Raw genomic sequence first — 19,680 nt, 5'->3', positions numbered from 1 at the left:
AGAACTAAGTAGCAATACAAATAAAATTAGTAGGGAAGAAGTAGTATAAATAAATTAAATTCCTAATCTTTCATAGGCAAAGTTTATAGCTACTATTTAAAACTGATATATTGAGAAAAATAGATTTCAGCATATTGTTTAGAATAAATGCACTAACAAAAGGTTTGTGGGGAGGAGGACAGAAAAAAGTACTTTTACTATGTACCTATGTTACTTTTACTATGTACCTATGTTACTTTTACTATGTACCATAGTACTTTTACTATGTACCTATGTTACTTCAAAAAATGTAAAATTTCAAAATAAAACACATATTAACTGCCACATTGACCTTGTTCCTCCAAACCTTCCACATTAATAAATGACTTGTTGTTGAACTTAAACTGTTTCAGGAAAATAAAGAAAAGAAACACATTTATTAGGTACACACCATGTGTACTATCGTAGGAGTTTCTACATTCATTAATTCCTAATCTGTTAAATCCTCCTAATGCCCCTGTGAAATAGATACACATAGGGATGCTTTTAGAATTTAGCAACCTGAGGCAAGAAGGGGTATATCTGAGGCAGAAATTTTGGAACAGTCCCTACAATGTTGGGGATACCCACTGTCATCTGTGTATAAAACCAACTTTGTTAGCGTTATCAGGATTGGAACTACATTTCTCATTGAATATCCCTTCCTTTTTGTTAAAGAATAAAGACTGTGAAGTGGGATAGAAGGTGAAAGTATATTATTCTTTGATCATGCTCGCTTGGCCACAGGTGGGCAAGCAGATTGACCTGTCCATCCAAACTGAGTAATTCCTCACTCTTTCACTCTTTGTTTATGACTTTATTTCTTCATCCTTGGCAAGAGCAGAAAGTAAATCATGGCATTTCTTGGCTGAAAGGCAGAGTGAAACAGCTGTGACCCTTGAGATATTGTTTACTTTACTGCCTCCTGACATGCACTCAATCACTTGGATTAGACATGCTTGATGGCTTTCGTTCACATAGTTGGCTGTTCTGTCTGCTCCACCAACTGATGAAGAGACAGAGAGAGGCTGCTTTAAGCTACATTTAATGGTTCATTCATTCAACATTTATGAGCACCTACTGTCTGCCAGATACTGAGACGATTACAAACAGGAACAAATCAGGTACCCCACCCTTAAGGTGCTAACAGTCTAGTAAGGGAAGATGTACTGGTGAATATTAATCATTACACAATGGGTATAAGTACCAGAAGAGGTATGAATAAAGTAACATGGCAACACAGAAAAGAGACAGACTAATTCTGCAGAGGAGGAGAAGGTGGAGAAAGGCAAGATACAGGAAGGTTTACAGACAAAGTGTTATTTAAATTATACCCTTGTGGTAGGCCATGGCCAGTGCAGTAGAAAGCTTCATGACACAGTAAGGAATAAATCCCAGAAATCAGCAACAGTGGCACAGTCACAGGCCATAAAAAGGTAGTAGGTTGAAGAGGTGTAGTGATGCACCACCCAGATCACCCCTTTAGGACCAAAGCCCTCAACCCTAGCTGCCAGCAGTGTTATCTGTTGAAGGCTCAAAGCTGTTTTGTCCCCTGGAAATCACCTTCCTCCAAAGGGGTCCCAATGCCTCCATTGCCGGGGGCAGCCTGATTTATCATTTCAAGTATGCAAACGTTTAACTGCATTGCCTCTGACGGAGGGTAATTCTGGTGGGTAATCTGAGTTCCAGAGATCTCCATATGTGGTAGGCTGAAAAACAGCCCCACAAAGATATCAAGTCCTAATCCCTGGAACCCGGAAATATTATTTTGTATGGAAACCAGGTCTTCACAGATGTGGTTAACCAGAGGGTTTAATGATTGAGAGAGGATCTTGCATTAGCAGGGTGGGCCCTAAATGTAATCACGTGAGGAGAAGGTGATGTGAAGACAGAGGCAGAAGTTGGAGTGATGTGGCTGCAAGCCAAAGAATGCCAGCAGCCACGTGAAGAGGCAAGGGGTGGATTTTCCCCTAGAGCCTCCAGAAGGAGCGTGGCCCTGCAGACGCCTTGATTTTGGCTCAGTGATACCGATTTAAGGTCTGTGGCTTCCAGAATGGGAGAGAAAATATGTGCTTTGTTTTAAGCCACCCATTTTATGGTAATTTGTTACAGTGACCACGGGAAAAGTATACAGCATGGCATCAGCTAAGGCCTTTGCTGCAACTGCATCTCAGTTTAACTTCTTCCTCTGCCCAATCCCGTGAAACAAATTAAGCCAAGTCTCAGCAGTTACTCCTTCAGCCTGGACCAGCCTTTTGTGGTCTGGCCTTACTCAGTACTTTAGAGTAAATACAAATTCATCTGGAAGAGGAGCAAAGGTCAGGGAGGGAACAACATATGTAATGTGTGAGAGAACCCCGTGGATTTGGAGAAGTTCTGGGGCATTTAGGGCATATATATGTGCTGAGCCTCACATCTTGAAGCTGCCCTTAGGGTCTCCTTAAGGCCTAATCCCCTACTTTGCTTCTGGCTTCTACCAAGCACAGCTCTGACACTAGCACAGTGGGACCACCTCATGCAAGGCTTTTTTTTTCTTTTAATTTTATTTATTTATTTTTGGCTGTGTTGGGTATTCATTGTTGCCTGCGGGCTTTCTCTAGCTGTGGCGAGTGGGGGGGCTACTCTTCGTTGCGGTGCGCGGGCCTCTCATTGCAGTGGTTTCTCTTGTTGTGGAGCGTGGGCTCTAGGCGCGTGGGCTCAGTAGTTGTGGTGTGCGGGTTCAGTAGTTGTGGCTCGCGGGCTCTAGAGCGCAGGCTCAGTAGTTGTGGCGCACGGGTTTAGTTGCTCCACAGCATGTCGGACCTTCCCGCACCAGGGCTCCAACCCGTGTCCCCTGCATTGGCAGGCGGATTCTTAACCACTGTGCCACCAGGGAAGCCCCAAGCTCTGCATTTTATGCTCAGCTGTTTGGACATCATCCCCAAAGCAGTGAGTGATACTGAAGGACTGTTTTGCTGGGGAGTAACATGATCATATTTGTATATTTTCAGATCAATTGGCTACAGTGTGTAAATGGGAGTGAAGGAAAGAAAAGTGGAGTAACGAGAGTAAGAAGAGTAAGAAGAATGAGAGGAGCAGAGGGTAACAAGGCGACATGAACTTGGTAAGCTGTTTCCTGGACTTTGAAGGTAACTACTTCAGAAAACAGCTATGTTCTGGTAGTGCTACCTTGAGCCCCATAACTAAGTGTTAAGAGGCTAACAATTGGAGAAGGTGGCAATAGTTCTGAGGACAATGTACCCTTGACCGTGGCTGGCAGAAAGCTGTAGGGACCTGGATCATATTGTCTGGGTGTGAATCATAGCTATGCCACTTACTCATAATATATATTTAAGCAAGGTTTATGAGCTATGCCTGCCTTTCCTCATCTACACTAATGATACCTCACTCATGGAGTTATTGTGAGGATTAAGTGCATTAATACATGTAAAGCACTTAGAAGAATGCCTGGCACATAGCAAATGCTTAATAACATTAGTTATTATCAGCCCACCAGTTTCCTCAAATGTTTTATAGTCAGGAGAGCTGCTTTTCATTTATCAGAGCCCTGGGATCTCAAGAAATGGTGAGGAGAAAGGAATGTATTTATTAACCGTGCTGATTAAAATTGGAAAAGATATACTGCTACTAGGAACTTCACCCTCTGCCCAGCCCCTAGCCCCAATTTTCTCCTTCCCCTTCCCCACTGAGAATGGTGAGTTGGGCATGGGAATTCCATATGCTTAGAACTAAAAGGGGACTCACAGTGATCAAGGTAAACCACCCACCCAAGGCTGGGTTCCTACTATAGCCTGCCTCATCCTTTGGTTCCAGCACTGGACTTGAACACATCCAGCAATGGGAAACACACCATTCCCATCATCACAAAGCCCACAGTCCAGTGGCAGGCACAGCCATAAATTAACAATTATATATGTATATAACAGCATAATATCAATAAATGGTACAAGGGAAGCTGTCTGGAGGGTGCTGTGGGAATAAAGATGGAAGGACTAATTTATCAGGCAAGGTTTCACTAAGACAATTACACCTGTGATGAATCATACAGGCTGAAGCTTTTCTTGCTAGCCAGAAAAGCTAGGGACACATATTTGATGAAAAAGGAAAAGCCAACTAAGACACAGAGTTTGGAAAGAGCCAGCTCTTTTGGAAAATCTTGATAGCTGGAATACAGCTTGAAGAGTGGTAGAGGTGGAGTAGCGAGAAGGGACAGAAGTTTGGGCAGAGGAAATAGGTTGTAAATCCTTCAAAGCAGTGCTAACGTCTCTGTAACTATCCTGAATGCCAGGGGGAGAATTTGAAGATCCCTAAGAAGAGAAGCACATAATCAGATTGGTAGTTGTGGTGGGACAATTGCAAGGCCTCCTGGACATAATGAGAATGCAAATCCTCTTTGAGACACAAAATTTAAAACCATAGTAATAATGCAAATATTATCCCAATTTCTAAAATGTAAAATCTAAGATATGATGTAATTAAATGCTTTCCTCAGGATTGTGCATATAATCAAAGAACTTTTTATTTATGAATTTTATGTTTGCTTCATCCAGAGCACTATTTTACAGACACAAAAGTTCAGAAGAGGGCTTCCCTGGTGGTGCAGTGGTGGAGAGTCCGCCTGCCGACGCAGGGGACACGGGATCGTGCCCCGGTCCGGGAAGATCCCCCATGCCGCAGAGCGTCTGGGCCCGTGAGCCATGGCCACTGAGCCTGCGCGTCCGGAGCCTGTGCTCCGCAACGGGAGAGGCCCCCACAGTGAGAGGCCCGCGTACCGCAAAAAAAAAAAAAAAAAAGTTCAGAAGACATGCCTGCACAAAACAAATGAAGAAGTGAAAAGATCAAACTAAGAAAACTGCTTTTTTTGTTTTAGTGTGAATGTCTAGAAAAGTAAAGTGTATATTGTCTGAAAAGAATTGCTCTATCAATCTCTACAAATGTTTCTGTTCCTGTGAAAACTCCGTGTGCGTTACTCAACATATGTACCCATCAATCACTACTAGTTTGAACTGAGGGTTAGTCTGGTAAAATTTTCCAATAGAATAACAAGTGCTAAAATGTCACTTCCTAAAACTGAGAGTTTTATTCCACAAAGGTAAATTTAAAGCACAAGTTTGGAATCGAAAACAAAACAAAAACTTTATCAAAATGAAATATATTTTGGAAGTGAAATGCATTAATAGTGTTTCACAGATTTTTTTCCCTTGAAGTTATTAGGTGTTAAAATAAAACAGTGCTTTTCTGTTAAAAATGGATTGTATGTTTATAGTAAAACACTGACAAAGTATAAAGGAGAAAATAAAAATTATTCATAAAGGTAAGACCTAGAAATAACTATCATAAATATTTCACACACTCCTTTCATATACACATATATAATATTATATATTTATCACTTATTTCTATTCATTTAAATTATGCCATAAGTGTTTTCCTATAATATTCAATGTCCTCTGAAAACAATATTTTAATAGCTGTATAATATTGCACTATAAGGTTATTTCATAAATTATGCAACTATTAACTTACAAGTGGGCATTAACATTGCTTCTAATTTTCTATAGTTTAAGAACTCTGCAATGTTCATTCTTGTACACGAATCACTTTTCACATCTCCACAGCTCTGGTGACTTTTTAAGGGCTGAATCTTAGAATAGAAATGTTGGATCAAAGTATAAGTTACACTTTTAAAGTTTTTGCCACTTATTGCCAAACTACTTTTTGCGCAGTTTTTACTAATTTGTAGTTGCACTAAGAAGTGCACAGCTTGACAGGCAAAACATAATATGTAATTAATAATTATTTTTCCTTATTACATGTGAAGTGAGGCTTGTTTCATAATACTTATTGGACAACCATATTCTGTGAATTGCTTTTCTATGTCTTATTACCAGTTTTCTACTGGGGTATTGGTCTTCTTCATCTCCTTTTTTTTTTTTTTGTGGTACGCGGGCCTTTCACTGTTGTGGCCCCTCCCGTTGCGGAGCACAGGCTCTGGACGCGCAGGCTCAGCGGCCATGGCTCACGGGCCCAGCCGCTCCGCGGCATGTGGGATCTTCCCGGACCGGGGCACGAACCCGTGTTCCCTGCATCGGCAGGCGGACTCTCAACCACTGCGCCACCAGGGAAGCCCAATTTTCTTCTTTTGAATTAAGGGAGGAAGGGAATTTTCTTTGTATTATAGATGCTTTAGGATGCTCAGGAATGCCCCCAATGGGGGAATTTGGGCTTTCTTTTTTTTTTTTTAGCAAGCTGGTTAAGCTGTTGATCTGGACTCTATATCATGCTGCCAGTGGGAGCCTATTAAGGACACCTGGGTTAAGATCAAGACCACGAAGTGCATAATTACCATATTATGTTCACGCTTTAGTCTTTTTAGTCTCTTTATCATGTTTGTTGCAAAACTGAGAATTTGCTGCTATACTGATTCTAAATATTTGCAACCTGAAATCAAAAACACAAAATTAAATTTCTTTATCAAGAATTTAAGAAAACTAAATATATGCTTCAAATAGTACTTAACAATATAGAGCCCATAACTTATTGTAGTTACTCAATGTTAAAAAAAAGTCATGTGCCTTTCATTTTCAAAATATTAGTGTGTAGCTCTTATAAACGTTGGGGAGAGAAAAAGATGTCGGGAAGCATAAGTAGAAATGACAGACTAAAGCATTATTCTCAACACTGACAGAAATCACCAGAGGACACTTTCTCCTGTATCACTTTGTTGCAAGAGGTGTAGAATATTTTCCTTCATATACTCTAAATTAAATGACTAATTTTTAAAGTCTATGCATTGCTTTGATCCCTACACATAACAGAGAATTGAGTCTTAACCCTGAATAAAGCTGACTCTTCCTGTTTAAGAGACCCAGTCAAGCCCCCTAGGAAGGATGGCTACTCCCCACAGTGACACTACAACATGCTTGGACTCTCACTGCAGGGGGTCTGGTGTTTCGCATCGATTCTAACAACTCCAACACAGAAACAGGGGACGGTGGCGTGCAGCATGTGTGCACACATAACCAAACAATGTTACAGGCACGGAAAAATCCCAACATTTAATTTACACAAGGGGAAATGTTCACATTGTGTTTTCTAGCATAATGTGTCTTTTTTCTTCATGTTCAGACTGGAGAAGGAATTTTTCTCCATTTCTAAGGTGAGTTGCTGGTATTATTATCCTATTTAAATCTTGTTACACTGTAAGAACTAACATTTGTCAATTTGCTTATTTCTTCACTGTAGGCCCAGTAAAAAGGAGGGAATCTGTTGCCAAAAACAAATTTCAATTTGTTCACCCTTTTCTCAACCCAGCTCCTAAGTTTATATGGAGTTCCCTCAAATTTTAAATGTAAAGGATGCAGTGGAACTGCTAGAGCTAAATTTCACAGTTGAACTGTGAAAAGATAACAAACCAACAGTCAGGTACAAGTTGTTCAAAGCCACTTAAGTATCTACTTATGCCCGGGTAATTATTCTCTTAATAAATGGAAAGCCTTCCTTAGGAAAGGAAAAGACTTCATATGGCTTTGAGGCCAAAGGTCATTGGGGCAATCCCTTCCTGCCTTTTACCCACAGGTCCACAGTGTGCCAGTGTTAGCCCCAGAGGGGTCTGAGAGACACACCCAGCACTTCAATGGGGTGATCAGCTGAGGGAACCTGAAATTTGGGAAAACTCCATTTGGAAATGAAGTATTTTGGAAGGAAACTGGCTGATGCCAAACTAGACTGTTTATTCTTTTGGATCTTTGGCAGCAAAAATGTACACTGTGCCATGGTCACTAGATACACAGATGAGGGAAGCATGCTATGATAAATATTTACTGCTTGAGATGTTCTTCATAGTTCCTGGATTCAATGCCCCGATAGAAGCAGCAAATATTCTCATGAGTCCCTTTTTCAGATTGCAATTCTTTTTCCCTACAGGTCGAGAGCAGTGCAGCTCCGGATACCTTCCTGTACGGGGATGTCCACTGGCAGCATCCTGGTGCTGGCCAGGTCCACAAGCTGCACCTGACTCACGTACGTGTCTGGGAAGTCCAAGAAGGGATTGTTACTACTGGGACACAAAACGCAAAGGCCTTTCGAGTTATAGTAGGTTTTAAAGACATGCAACTAACTGGTAGGGGTTGTGTGCGCATGTAAACACCTTAATCACGAGGTCCAAAGGGACAATTCTGTCTCACCTCAATTTGGCTTCCTTGAATTCTGTGGAAAAGTCTAGGTTAATGAGCGTGTTCCTTTTCAAGAGCTCCTCTTCTGGCAAAAGGGTTAGGCTTTCGGTTGCATGCAAGTTGTACCATGTTAGGTGGAATTATAACCTTGTTACTGTTTTTATATGGAAATTAAGTATGGCTTAAAGAGATGGATATGAGTGCCAAGTTGACAAGGGGTGGATCTGTGATAGTTAAGTCTATATGTCAACCTGTCTGGATCAGGGGATGCCAAGATATTTGATTAAACATTATATTTGGATGTGTCTGTGAGAGTGTTTCTGGATAAAATTAGCATCTGAATCGTTGACTTAGTAGATTGCCCTACCTAATGTGGGTGGGCATCACCTAATCCGGTGAGGGCCTGAATAGAACAAAAAGGCTGAAGAAGCAGGAATTTGCCCCGTTTTCTGCCTATTGTTTGTGATGGGATATTTCATCTCTTTTTCTGCCCTCAAACTGGGATTTATGTCATGAGCTCCCCGCATTCTCAGGCCTTCGTTTCAGAGGGAATCCCATCACCGGCTTTCCTGGGTTTCCAGTTTATACATGGCAGGTTGTGGGACTTCTCAGTCTCCATAATTGTGCGAGTCAATTCCTCATAATAAATCTCCTTTTATATCCTATTAGCTCTGTTTCTCTGGAGAACCCTAACTAACACAGACACCATAAATAGTCACTCTCTCGCACTGCTGGTAAATTGCTACAGTCTTTCTGGAAGGGAATTTGTGAGTGTACTTCTAAAGCTTTAAAAATAGCCATGCTTTTTGAGATTACAATTCTACATCCAGAAGTTAGCCAATAGAAGTATCTATGGATGAATTTACAGATTTCTCTACACAAATGAACATCTCAGTATAGTTTAGGAAGCTAAAAAATAATTAGACATAACTTAAATGTCTCATTATTGGGGATTTATCAAGAGAATTATTTTATCCTTCAAAGCTACACTGTGAAGGTTATTTTTTGACAGAAATGGGTACTCTTGTATTAGTCTTATGTAACATGAAGTTATAAAACAGAATGTGGGGAAAAGTGGTGGGGCGGTGGTGGTATGATGAAGTGGGAGATTGGGATTGACATAAATACACTAATATGCATAAAATGGATAACTAATAAGAACCTGCTATATAAAAAATAAATAAAATTCAAAAAAATATATATGGGTAGAAAAAAGTCTAGAAGGGAATCATCAAAATATAACCAATGGCTGTTGTGGTACAGTAGAATTAAGAGGGATTTTTCTTCTCTTTCCAATTTTCCAAATAGTTTGTAATGTACTACTTTTAAATTTCATATATTTACTTTTATTGTAAAATATGATAGTTTATGACAACCAAGAAAAGAGATTTATAAGATTGGAGAAAACAAGGACAAGGAATAAATTCTAGACCTTAAAAAAAAAAAACGAACAGAATGTACTTATGATGCCATTTTTATATATAATTTTTTGACACAAACCTGCATTCCTACAGAAAATGGAGTTCTGTTTTAAAGTCAAGGGTGTGAAAAAGGAGACAGCAACGATGGGATTCCTCTCAGAAATGAAAACTGAGTCTATAAATATCACTAGTTCTAATAACTATCTCCAAAGGAGTTAAGGTATAAAGATCAGGAACTTTATTTTAAATGCTCTTTTAAAACCTCAGAACTTTTGTCACTTATCCTTTTCAAAAATTGCCTCACTATTTCCCCATAGTAATCACTCATTTATTTAATAAATATTTTTAAGCACCTATTATGTGCCAGGCACTTTTTTAGGTGCTGGTGCATGAGCCATAAAGAAAACAGTCATTGTTCTCATGTTAGCATAGTCAGGTTCACAGTAACTGACTTTAAACAGCCTAATGTGTCAATGAGTGATAAATGCTGTGAAAAAAAATAATGAAGCAGAGTGAAGAAATAGAGAATGCAGCCTCTTTGCTTAGCTGACATTTGAATAAAGACCCCAAAGGAAGTGAGGAGGTAGGCTAAGCTGAGTTCCAGGGGAAAAGGAGTAGCATTGCGAGCAAAGATGACAGGATGATGGCCCTGGGTCAGGAGTGTTCGGTGGCTTTGGACCAGCAAGGAGATCAAAGAAGCTAGAACAGAGTAAGGCAAAGGCAGAATGGAAGGGATAAAATTAGAAAGGTAACAGAGAGTCAGACAACATATTGAGATGAGGGTTAGCAAGGAAATTCTTCAATTATGCAGCCTTATGTCCAAGTTTTACAAGAAAGCAAGGAGCTGGACGGATTCTGTACAACTCTCAGAGAGTCTTAGGTGAAGGGAATCCCCAAAGGTAATGACTGCCAACAGGTAAACAAAACAGGGTCAATATTTAGGTCTATTGACAGGTGTGAAAGGTATCTGGAGACAGTTTGGGGGCTAAGAAGGTGGGGCTGGGGTTTCCGTGAAACCCAAAATGATTCAGAAATAATTTGCATTATAAATATATTTTCAAATAAAAGTTTATTTTTGAAAATATGTTAGAAAGTGTCAGTGGGTGCTCTTATTGGGTAACCTAGCGTGAAGAATGAATATCCTCCGGTTCACTTCTGTAGTTAGTTTTGTTTTTCTTTCAAAGAATAAGCATGTAGAGGCTTGCAATGGCTTGCTATAGACAAAAGGAGTAATTTGAATTTTTCTCCTGGACTCAGAAATGATCCAGATTATTTGGCAGCTTGACTTCTTCCAGTTTGCTTTGCATTTGCATTTTAATATAGTGCCAATAGACATAACTATCTTCTTTGAACACTTTATTCCTTTCCTTTACAGAGTAGTAATTCTGATCAGAGGATAAAATAACAACTTAAAATGAAACCTCTGATGGAAATCGGGCCAACCAATTGAAATCAATAAATTTAAAAAGAAATCCTACCTCAAGATGTATGTACAATAGAGTGAAATGATACACTCCTGCTATTTCAGAAAAGATGAATTACTATAAATGCTGCCTAAACAAGAGATGAAACTTCAAAATATTGGCAACTGAAAAAACACAGAGCTTAACCAAGGAGAGGAAAACATACCATGTAGATTTGCTATGTCCTTTTAACCATAAATGCCTTAAAATTTGTTAATTAATTAAACATTATTGTGTATATATTCTGTGCCAAGGACTATGCTTGGCACTAGGATAACTCAGTCTAGTAGGGAAGGATGGTAAGTGAACTAATTGTATTATAAACATAATGAAAGAAGTAAGCTCACAGGAGTGTGGGGAGTTACTGTAGAAACACAGAAAAGACTGAAGAACTGGGAAAGGCTTCCTGAAAGAGATATTGCCTGGGAACCCTGAAATTTAGGATTTGAAGGATGGTGCAAGCAGGAACATCCCTGGAAAAGAGTCAAGAGACCTACATTCCAGTATGAACTCTACCATTAACTAAACTTGAGACTTGAAAGGTCACGGGAAGCATTCATGAAGGGAAGAGACAGGAAAAGCAAGGATGCTATGAAAGTAAAGAATGCTTGACACAGCTTGGAAAAGACTGTGGGCCTTGAGGAGTGTGGCTGTAGCCCTTTGACCAGCTACGCCTAGGGAGCTACTTATTCTGGGTTTCCTGGACTCAAGAGAGGCAGTGCTGGTAACTTTAGTATTTTTCCTGCATGTCCTCTATTGTCTATGGACTTTTCCAACTCCTCCATAACAATTTTTGAAAACAAAATGTGATCTAATCCATTGATTTTCAATGGGTGGTCCCAGAATCTCCTGCAATACAATCACCCAAGGTCCTTATTAAAAATGCGGACCCTGAGTCTTACCTTAAGGTTGCTGAATCAGAATATTTGTATCTAGAGTTAGGAAACCTGTATTTTAACACCCTTATTAGGTGATTTGTTTGCACCAACTCATTCTGGTCCACCTATTCCATCCTCCCTGCCAGCCACAGAAACTGGTACCATATTTGTACTTCCAAACACGGACATGTTGGGGATTGAACCCCATGACTCTCAGTCCCCACCTTACTCTACTGTGTAATTTCCTATTTTTGATCCAACAATTTAAACTTATTTAGTGTTTCCAGAAGTAATGTGGAACAATTCTTATGTTAGGCTGTTAAGAAGCCAAATAGGAACTTAAATTGTGCATACAGTAATATTTTTATATTACCTGTGAGCAAAAATATTCATGGAAAAATACTGAAAGGAAACACAACCAAATGTTAGCCATTTTTGCCTTCATGGGGCAAGAATGTTGTCTTTATTCATCTTTCTCTCTTCCCATATTTTGTATCCTCCAAAACAAGCACATATTTTATAATTTAAAATAACAATAACTTCATTTAACCTGGGATAAAATTAAAATTGAAATGCCTAAAGCAATAAGAGACCCTCAGAGAACTTTCAAAGCCTCTGGTAAATTGCGTTTTCAAGATTTAACCGTCTCTGTTGGCTCTGACCTCCCAGATGGTATGGATCTGCTCAGTGATCTCTGACCTCACTTGATTTCTGAAGATGTCCTTTGACCATCAAACTTTGCCCTACTTTTCCTGAAAAATTAAGTCATTAGAAACTTTGACTCACGGACGAAAAAGGTTTGGAAGGTTTCTATTTGGAAGATGAATAAAAATCACAGGGAGTAGTGTCTGTTCACTTCTAAAACTCTATAAATCTTTTTTTGTGAGAAATTTTAAAGGCAGGCTTTAAATTCTTGATCTAGGATTTGAAAGTTAACGAGCATAAAAAGAAATTAAGATATTCTTCCCATATAGAGATAAAGCCAAAATTTTTAAAGATTTTGATTTTCTTTTGGTAATTGTTTTAATTATGAACTGAGTGATTATTTATAAATTTATTTTAAAATTTTTATGTAATGTACTGCTATTATGTACAATTTAGAAAATAAAAAATAATATTAACTATCCATAGTTTTGCTATATATTAATAATACAGTGTATTTTCTACAGTCTATGCATAGGTCTGTGAATAATTACATATAATTTGGATTCTTATAATTTTTTATAATATTCTAACACACATATTTTCATGTTACTATACAGGCTTTTTTTTTTTATCATCTTTATTGGAGTATAATTGCTTTACAATGTTGTGTTAGTTTCTGCTGTATAACAAAGTGAATCAGCTATACGTATACAAATATGCCCGTATCACCTCCCTCTTGTGTCTCCCTCCCACCCTCCCTATCCCACCCCTCTAGGTGGTGACAAAGCACCGAGCTGATCTCCCCGTGCGACGCAGCTGCTTCCCACTAGTTATCTATTTTACATTTGATAGTGTATATATGTCAGTGCTACTCTCTCACTTCATCCCAGCTTACCCTTCCCCCTCCCCATGTCCTCAAGTCCATTCTCTACCTCTGCATCTTTATTCCTGTCCTGCCCCTAGGTTCATCAGAACCATTTTTTTTATTCCATATATATGTGTTAGCATACGGTATTTGCTTTTCTCTTTCTTACTTACTTCACTCTGTATGACAGACTCTAGATCTATCCACCTCACTACAAATAGTTCAACTTCGTTTCTTTTTATGGCTGAGTAATTAGAAACATCATTGAACCAAAAGATTTCTGATACTAAAATCAACACAGCACTAATTTATTTTGTTCAGATTATGAATCTACTTCAAATCACCTAAGATATGCTTTTGGTCTCATGACACATTTAAATAGTTAAGAGGTATTGCATTCTATTTTCCATTGTCCTATGATATAATGAATCATATCTAGGGGAAACAGTGATAAGGGGCAGCATAAGTTTAGGTGAAAAAAACTTACTTTTAGCTCTCATGAAGGTATCCATCTAATGGATATTCATATAAAAGAGTTTATGACTAAATAATCAATATTATCAACTTATTAAATAGAAAACCTAACTTGTGATCACAAATGAGTTTGACCAAATTTTTGTGATTCTAATTCTAATGGGAACGCTTCCCATTCCCCTGTCCCACTTTAGAAGCTGTAGCCCCTTCAAGTCTGGTATAATGTAGAGAAAATAGACAGCTACTGGGCTTGGAAAATCTTAGGCAACTTTTACTGAGATGAGCATTGAAATATTTCCAGATGGATATGAACTCTCTGAACATCTGGGTACTGATGTATTACCTGGAGACCTCCCTATTTATTCCTCAATAAGTCAGATGGCATCCAAAGCTAGATAAATCCTTAACATGAAGAAAGAAGGCAGCAAAATAGTCTACAGTAAATGATGTAGCAGGTAACTACTGGTTATACATAAAGGAACACTGGTTAATAGAAGGCACTGATAGTGCCTAATCTTGGAGACCAGAAATAACAGTCCCAGGAAATTTGAGTCCAGTTTCCCTGCTCTTTCAGTAGGGAGCTTATTATAGCTCCCCTAGTTTCAGTTAACTCTCATAAAAAGCTTCCCAAGCAACTTTTACATTAGAATTTCCCTTTTCTTTCCTATAGTGACACATGCTCTTTACATTTAAACTTAAATTGTCCCACATCAATCACCTAGTAGTTCACTCTGGGCTTTAGAAAAGATACAGCTGATTCACAAAACAAGCAGAGTGCAAAGTGGCTCTCTTCCCTAACTCTAAATTCAATTCATCATGCTGATATCTTGAAATCAGCTACTGTGAGAGTACTTTAAACCACAGAAATCAGCACACACTTTAAATCAGAAGCCTCACCCCCAGCCCCAGGGGCTTGTCTGACCAGCCTGCCACTGTTTGTAGAGTTCTACGTATAGCTAAAGCATAAGCACAGTCTGATAATCGTGCACTTGGTGGCCTTGATATTAACATAGATGTTCTTAACTGGCTCTCACTGGCAGTATGATCTAGAGTCTAGACACAACAGCATAAGCAGCTTGCAAAGAAAAATGAAAGACAAATTTCTCATTTAGGAGCATTCCAAAGTGACCCACTGTACAAAGCATAGAAAACCCCCTTCCTTCCCTTAATTCAAAGGAGAAGAAGACAAAGATGAAGAATGAAGAGGAGCAGGAAGCAGGGGAGGTGGAGGAGAAAAGAAGGAAAAGGAAATAAAAATAAGGAGGGTGGAAAAAAGGCTTGTCAAAAATCCTGCTTTTTCCACAGTGGCCAAAATGCATGGTCATCATTCATCCTTTGTTTCAGAGGCACTTTTACTATGGATTTAATTTCTCCTTTTCTTTTACTTTACACCAGTATTAGAGTATCCTACAACATGCCCTGTGATTAGTACAGAAGCTTTCTGGACCATGCTTTGCTTCTGCACCTCAAAATCCAAGACTGTCTACTCCCTTGAGGGCCCTAAACTCCACTAATGACTCATAATCAAATGTTCTATTTCTAAGACTCATAATAAGGGATTCTCAGATGTAAAAGCAGCAGTCACAGGCAAAATAAGATTAGATAAAGGAGACTGAACTTGAAGCACTGCTCTTGGAGGGATCCAAAGGTTTAAATCAGACTCAGTATAAAGTTGGCTTTCAGAAAAGTAAATGTCTTATTAAACTGCTAGCTTGACTCCAATTTCTCAAAGACCCTTATTATAGTTTATTGCAGTTTAATACTAGTCAAATATTCACATCTTTTTAAATATATTCTATTGAGACTTTCTGAATATCAGATAATAGCCAAGTGAGATATCCAAATTTCTCATTCAGGCAGTTCAGATTAGATGGTTTCATAAATTATATCAATGGTTCAGCACATACTCAGCAGTCTCAAGATACAGGACGATTTCTATAAGTCCACGTATATGTCTAAGTATAATTGGTATCCCCATGAATTGCAACAAAAAGAAGGTGAAGGTGAAACATACGTACTATAATTTGCAGTTTGCACCATATTTCAGGTGCATTTCTGTTTTGACATTATATTCAACTTAATTGCCTTTTTCAATCAAAATCTTAATTGTATAGTTAGTTAATGCTAATTAGTTGATGAAGTATTATAATTAACTGTGTACACTTTCTATTATGTGGTTACACCTATACATAATTTCTTTAAAACTAAGCTTGTCTATAGATGCCTCTAAATGAAAGTATGTAAAAAGTTACCTCTAAGTGTTAATTTTCAGAAAGATCAAAACATATGAAATTAGACCTTTTATTTTGAAAATTAAATTCTAAACTCCTTTCCCAAATCAAGAAGTTAATACTTTTTCTCACTAAAAAGTAGGGAAATGTGATTTAGAAAATGCCTAAGCTTCCAGCCCTGTGGTAGAAAAATTTATAGTTTTAGGTAACAAATTCTCTTAAAATCCTTCATGAATTATTTAGATCACTATTTCCCTAATTTGGCCATGTATCAGAATCTCTTAGGAAGCTTTTAAGAATATAGATCTCAGGAACTCTGTCTAGATCAATGGAGTCAGGACCTTTGGGGTGGAGCTCAAGAATTCATATTTTCAAAAAATTTTTTCTCCAGGTTATTTTTATGTGTAATCAAGTTTAGGAATAAAATATTTTAGATAGTTACGTACTTCCTACCATCACTTGCTATCCCCACGCTCATTCTTCCACACACTCCAAAAAGCAAATCTACATAAACGTGAAGCCGAGTACCAAATTTAGAGAATTTGAATTGGTCTGACTTAACATGTAGTTCACAAAGTTCACTCTGGAGGCCACTGTGGAAAAGGCAAAGACAGGAACTTTTACCATCCATAGCTATTGCAACCATGATACCAGTTCAGAACCGGGTGGCTTCTGATCAGGACCTACATTATAGAGAAAACTGAAGATTTAAAATATGAACCCAAATCACAACGCTTGATACTCTCAATTGCCAGCTTTGCTTTGTGGCCTGTTGCTTCTTGCACATCAGCAACTCTTTTTTGCATCCTCTACTGTAAAAAGATTTAGGAATTTATAAGTGTTAAGTCCCTTGAACCACAATGGGATTCTAGCTGTAAAACATACAGCGAACCCAGAAGGTCATTTTGGTAGTGTGGGTTCCACCCAGAAATTAGAGTCTGAGATAAGAACTTGAATGCAGGTAATTGGTGGTGGCAGAGGGTGAGGTGTAATGCCAGAGAACAGTACAAGGGGTGTTCTTGAGTTGGTCACAGCTGTGGGCGCTGGGGCTAGATTATGCTGGAATCTTCTGAGGAGCAATGTAGAATGTGCCTCCAAATTGCTCATTGGAAGGAAAAAAGAGAAAGCCATTCATGTACCAGCTCCCATCTCCCAGTAGTCAAGGACTGCCCCATCAGATGCTTATTCTATGGCATTCCAGTCTGCACAAGTGTGAGTGCCACCCAGTTGCTACAAGTATCCCATACCACAATGTCAGAGAAGACCTGGAGCACAGAACAGAAGGCATGCAGACAAGCAAAGCTGAGGTGCTCTCAGATTCCATATGTGTGTGAAGCTGGTTGTTACAACAGCTGGCTTAAAACTTGGGCCAGGAAGACCAGGACGAGGCACAGAAGTTGTCCTACACAGTCATGCATGTATCGGGAGGCTACTGTTCTGCCGTGAGCCTGCAGCTTAGAGGTGTGAGGTTCCAAGGCTGAGTACCCTTATTTATGCATTGAAATAGTTCCAGAGTTCTCCAAATTACCAAAAACAGCATGAAGTTATGCTCCTTACATACCGTTACATTGGCAGTCTCTGTACAGTATCATCTCCCTTGCTCCTTATACTGTTAATTTCTTACCCCCCATTCACGCTTTCTCCTTTCTGTTCCTATTGAGCATTGCTTTGTATTTCACCTGTAACCAGTGAGAAGCTAATTTAGCTTCAAGTGTATGGTACACCCTTAGAAAACGAACAAGATATGGAAATTATAGTTAGGGTACCAGGCACCTCCATGATAATTTTGGCATAAGTCTCCTCCCTGACTAGAATCACCTCACTATCAAACACCACTAGAGACAATAAGAAGACTACTGGTGCTCTGAAAGTAGGCTCCTTGGGTTCCTAGGGCATACAAGTAAAGTAAGTGGTGGAGTGCTTAAAGTATTTGGAAGATTCAGGGTGAATGATACATGCGGAAGAACCCGACACAGCACATGTGCCTGACTTGTTATTGTCTGCTGTGCTTCTGGAAGATAGGCCTTGCTCCCCTTCGTCCCTGCTCCTAAATATTTCTAAGAGATGATGTGACTTTGCCTGACATGCCATCATCACCACTATGCACTTAGAAAGTCAGGTTCCCATCCCACCCCCACGAACTTTCTAGTTCCACTGTTTGGACATTGTCTCTGATGGAAGACCACTTTTCAATGTCATTGACTGTCTGCATGTGACCTGTGATCTGTGCTAATCCTCTTGCCCTCAGCTTGATTGTCTCTTTATTTCCAGCAAGGCATGGACCCAGCATCTGGGAACATGTACCTTGATTCTTTGCTGGGAGATTTGTTGTTACAGGAAATTGTGCCTTTCTGTATTGCTGTTATGTGAAGGAATTCAATATTTCATAGAAACAGAATAATTAGATTCACTTATGCTTTCAAGGCATTACATATTACTGTGCAGGAACTCGTCAAGTTGAGTTTGATCTAAAAGAATACAAAAACAGAAAAGCAGAAAGGAATTATTCATTCCCTCACCCTTCTTTTTGCAGTTCACATGAATATCCCATCTCTAATCCCACTCTTTAATCATATTAATTACGACTCTATTTCTGTGGCGATGGGAAGAAAGTGATACTAAGACAGGTTTAACAAAAAGGGGGGAATATTTTCATTCATAAAACTGAACAGTTAAGGGGGTATTTGACTTCAGATATGGTTTTACCCAGTGTTCAACAAGAAGCAAATAGACGTTTCTATCTTCATTTCTTGGCTTTGCTTCTACAACATTAGATACATTTTCTGCAGAACCTCACTCCCACCCAGCAGCTATAATGTGACTGCAGCAGCTCCTGTCCCTTCATGCTTCTGTGCAGGAAAAAGTCTTAGAGTATTTCTTAGGATTCACAGTGAAATTCTTATTGCACTTCACTGAGTCTCATTAGCTTATGCATTTATATTGGACTCATGGATTGAATTGTGTTCCCTTCAAATTCATATGTTGAAGTCCTAACCCCTCCCCCCACCCCCAGGACGTGTGATCGCGACCCTGTTTGGAAATAGGGTCACTGCAGATTTAATTAGTTAAGGTGAGGTCATATGGGAGTAGAGTAAGTCCCTAATCCAAATGACTGGTGTCCTATTTTCCTATAAAGGGGAAATTTGCAGATACACTGGCACACAAGGAAGATGCCACGTGAAGGCAGAGATTGGGATGATGCAGAAGAACCCAAGAAATGCCAAAGATTGCCAGCAAAACACCAGAAGCCAGCTGAGAGGCATGGAACCGATTCTCCTTCACAGCTTCCAGAAGGAACTAACCCTGTTGACACCTTCATTTGGAACTGTAAGACTGTAAGATAATAACTTTCTATTGCTTAAGCCACCGAGTCTGTGGTACTTTGCTATGTCAGTACCAGGAAACTAACACATGCGCCAATCACCACGGTCAAGTGAAAGCAATACTCTGGCCAGGCTTGAGTCACATGCAGGCCCGCCATACCAGGAATGGAATGACAGCACTGGAACAG

At 39.2% G+C, this 19,680-nt stretch overlaps 1 pseudogene; it reads right to left on the bottom strand.

Moving 5' to 3' along the window:
- Positions 1 to 7,614: 7,614 nt before the first annotated feature.
- Positions 7,615 to 16,815, bottom strand: LOC132597525 (WD repeat domain phosphoinositide-interacting protein 3 pseudogene; annotated as a pseudogene).
- Positions 16,816 to 19,680: the final 2,865 nt, after the last annotated feature.

Source organism: Globicephala melas, chromosome 6 (genome assembly GCF_963455315.2).
Source record: "Globicephala melas chromosome 6, mGloMel1.2, whole genome shotgun sequence".
In the NCBI taxonomy this organism is placed as follows: Eukaryota; Metazoa; Chordata; class Mammalia; order Artiodactyla; family Delphinidae; genus Globicephala; species Globicephala melas.
This window is presented reverse-complemented; position numbering and strand designations above follow the sequence as displayed.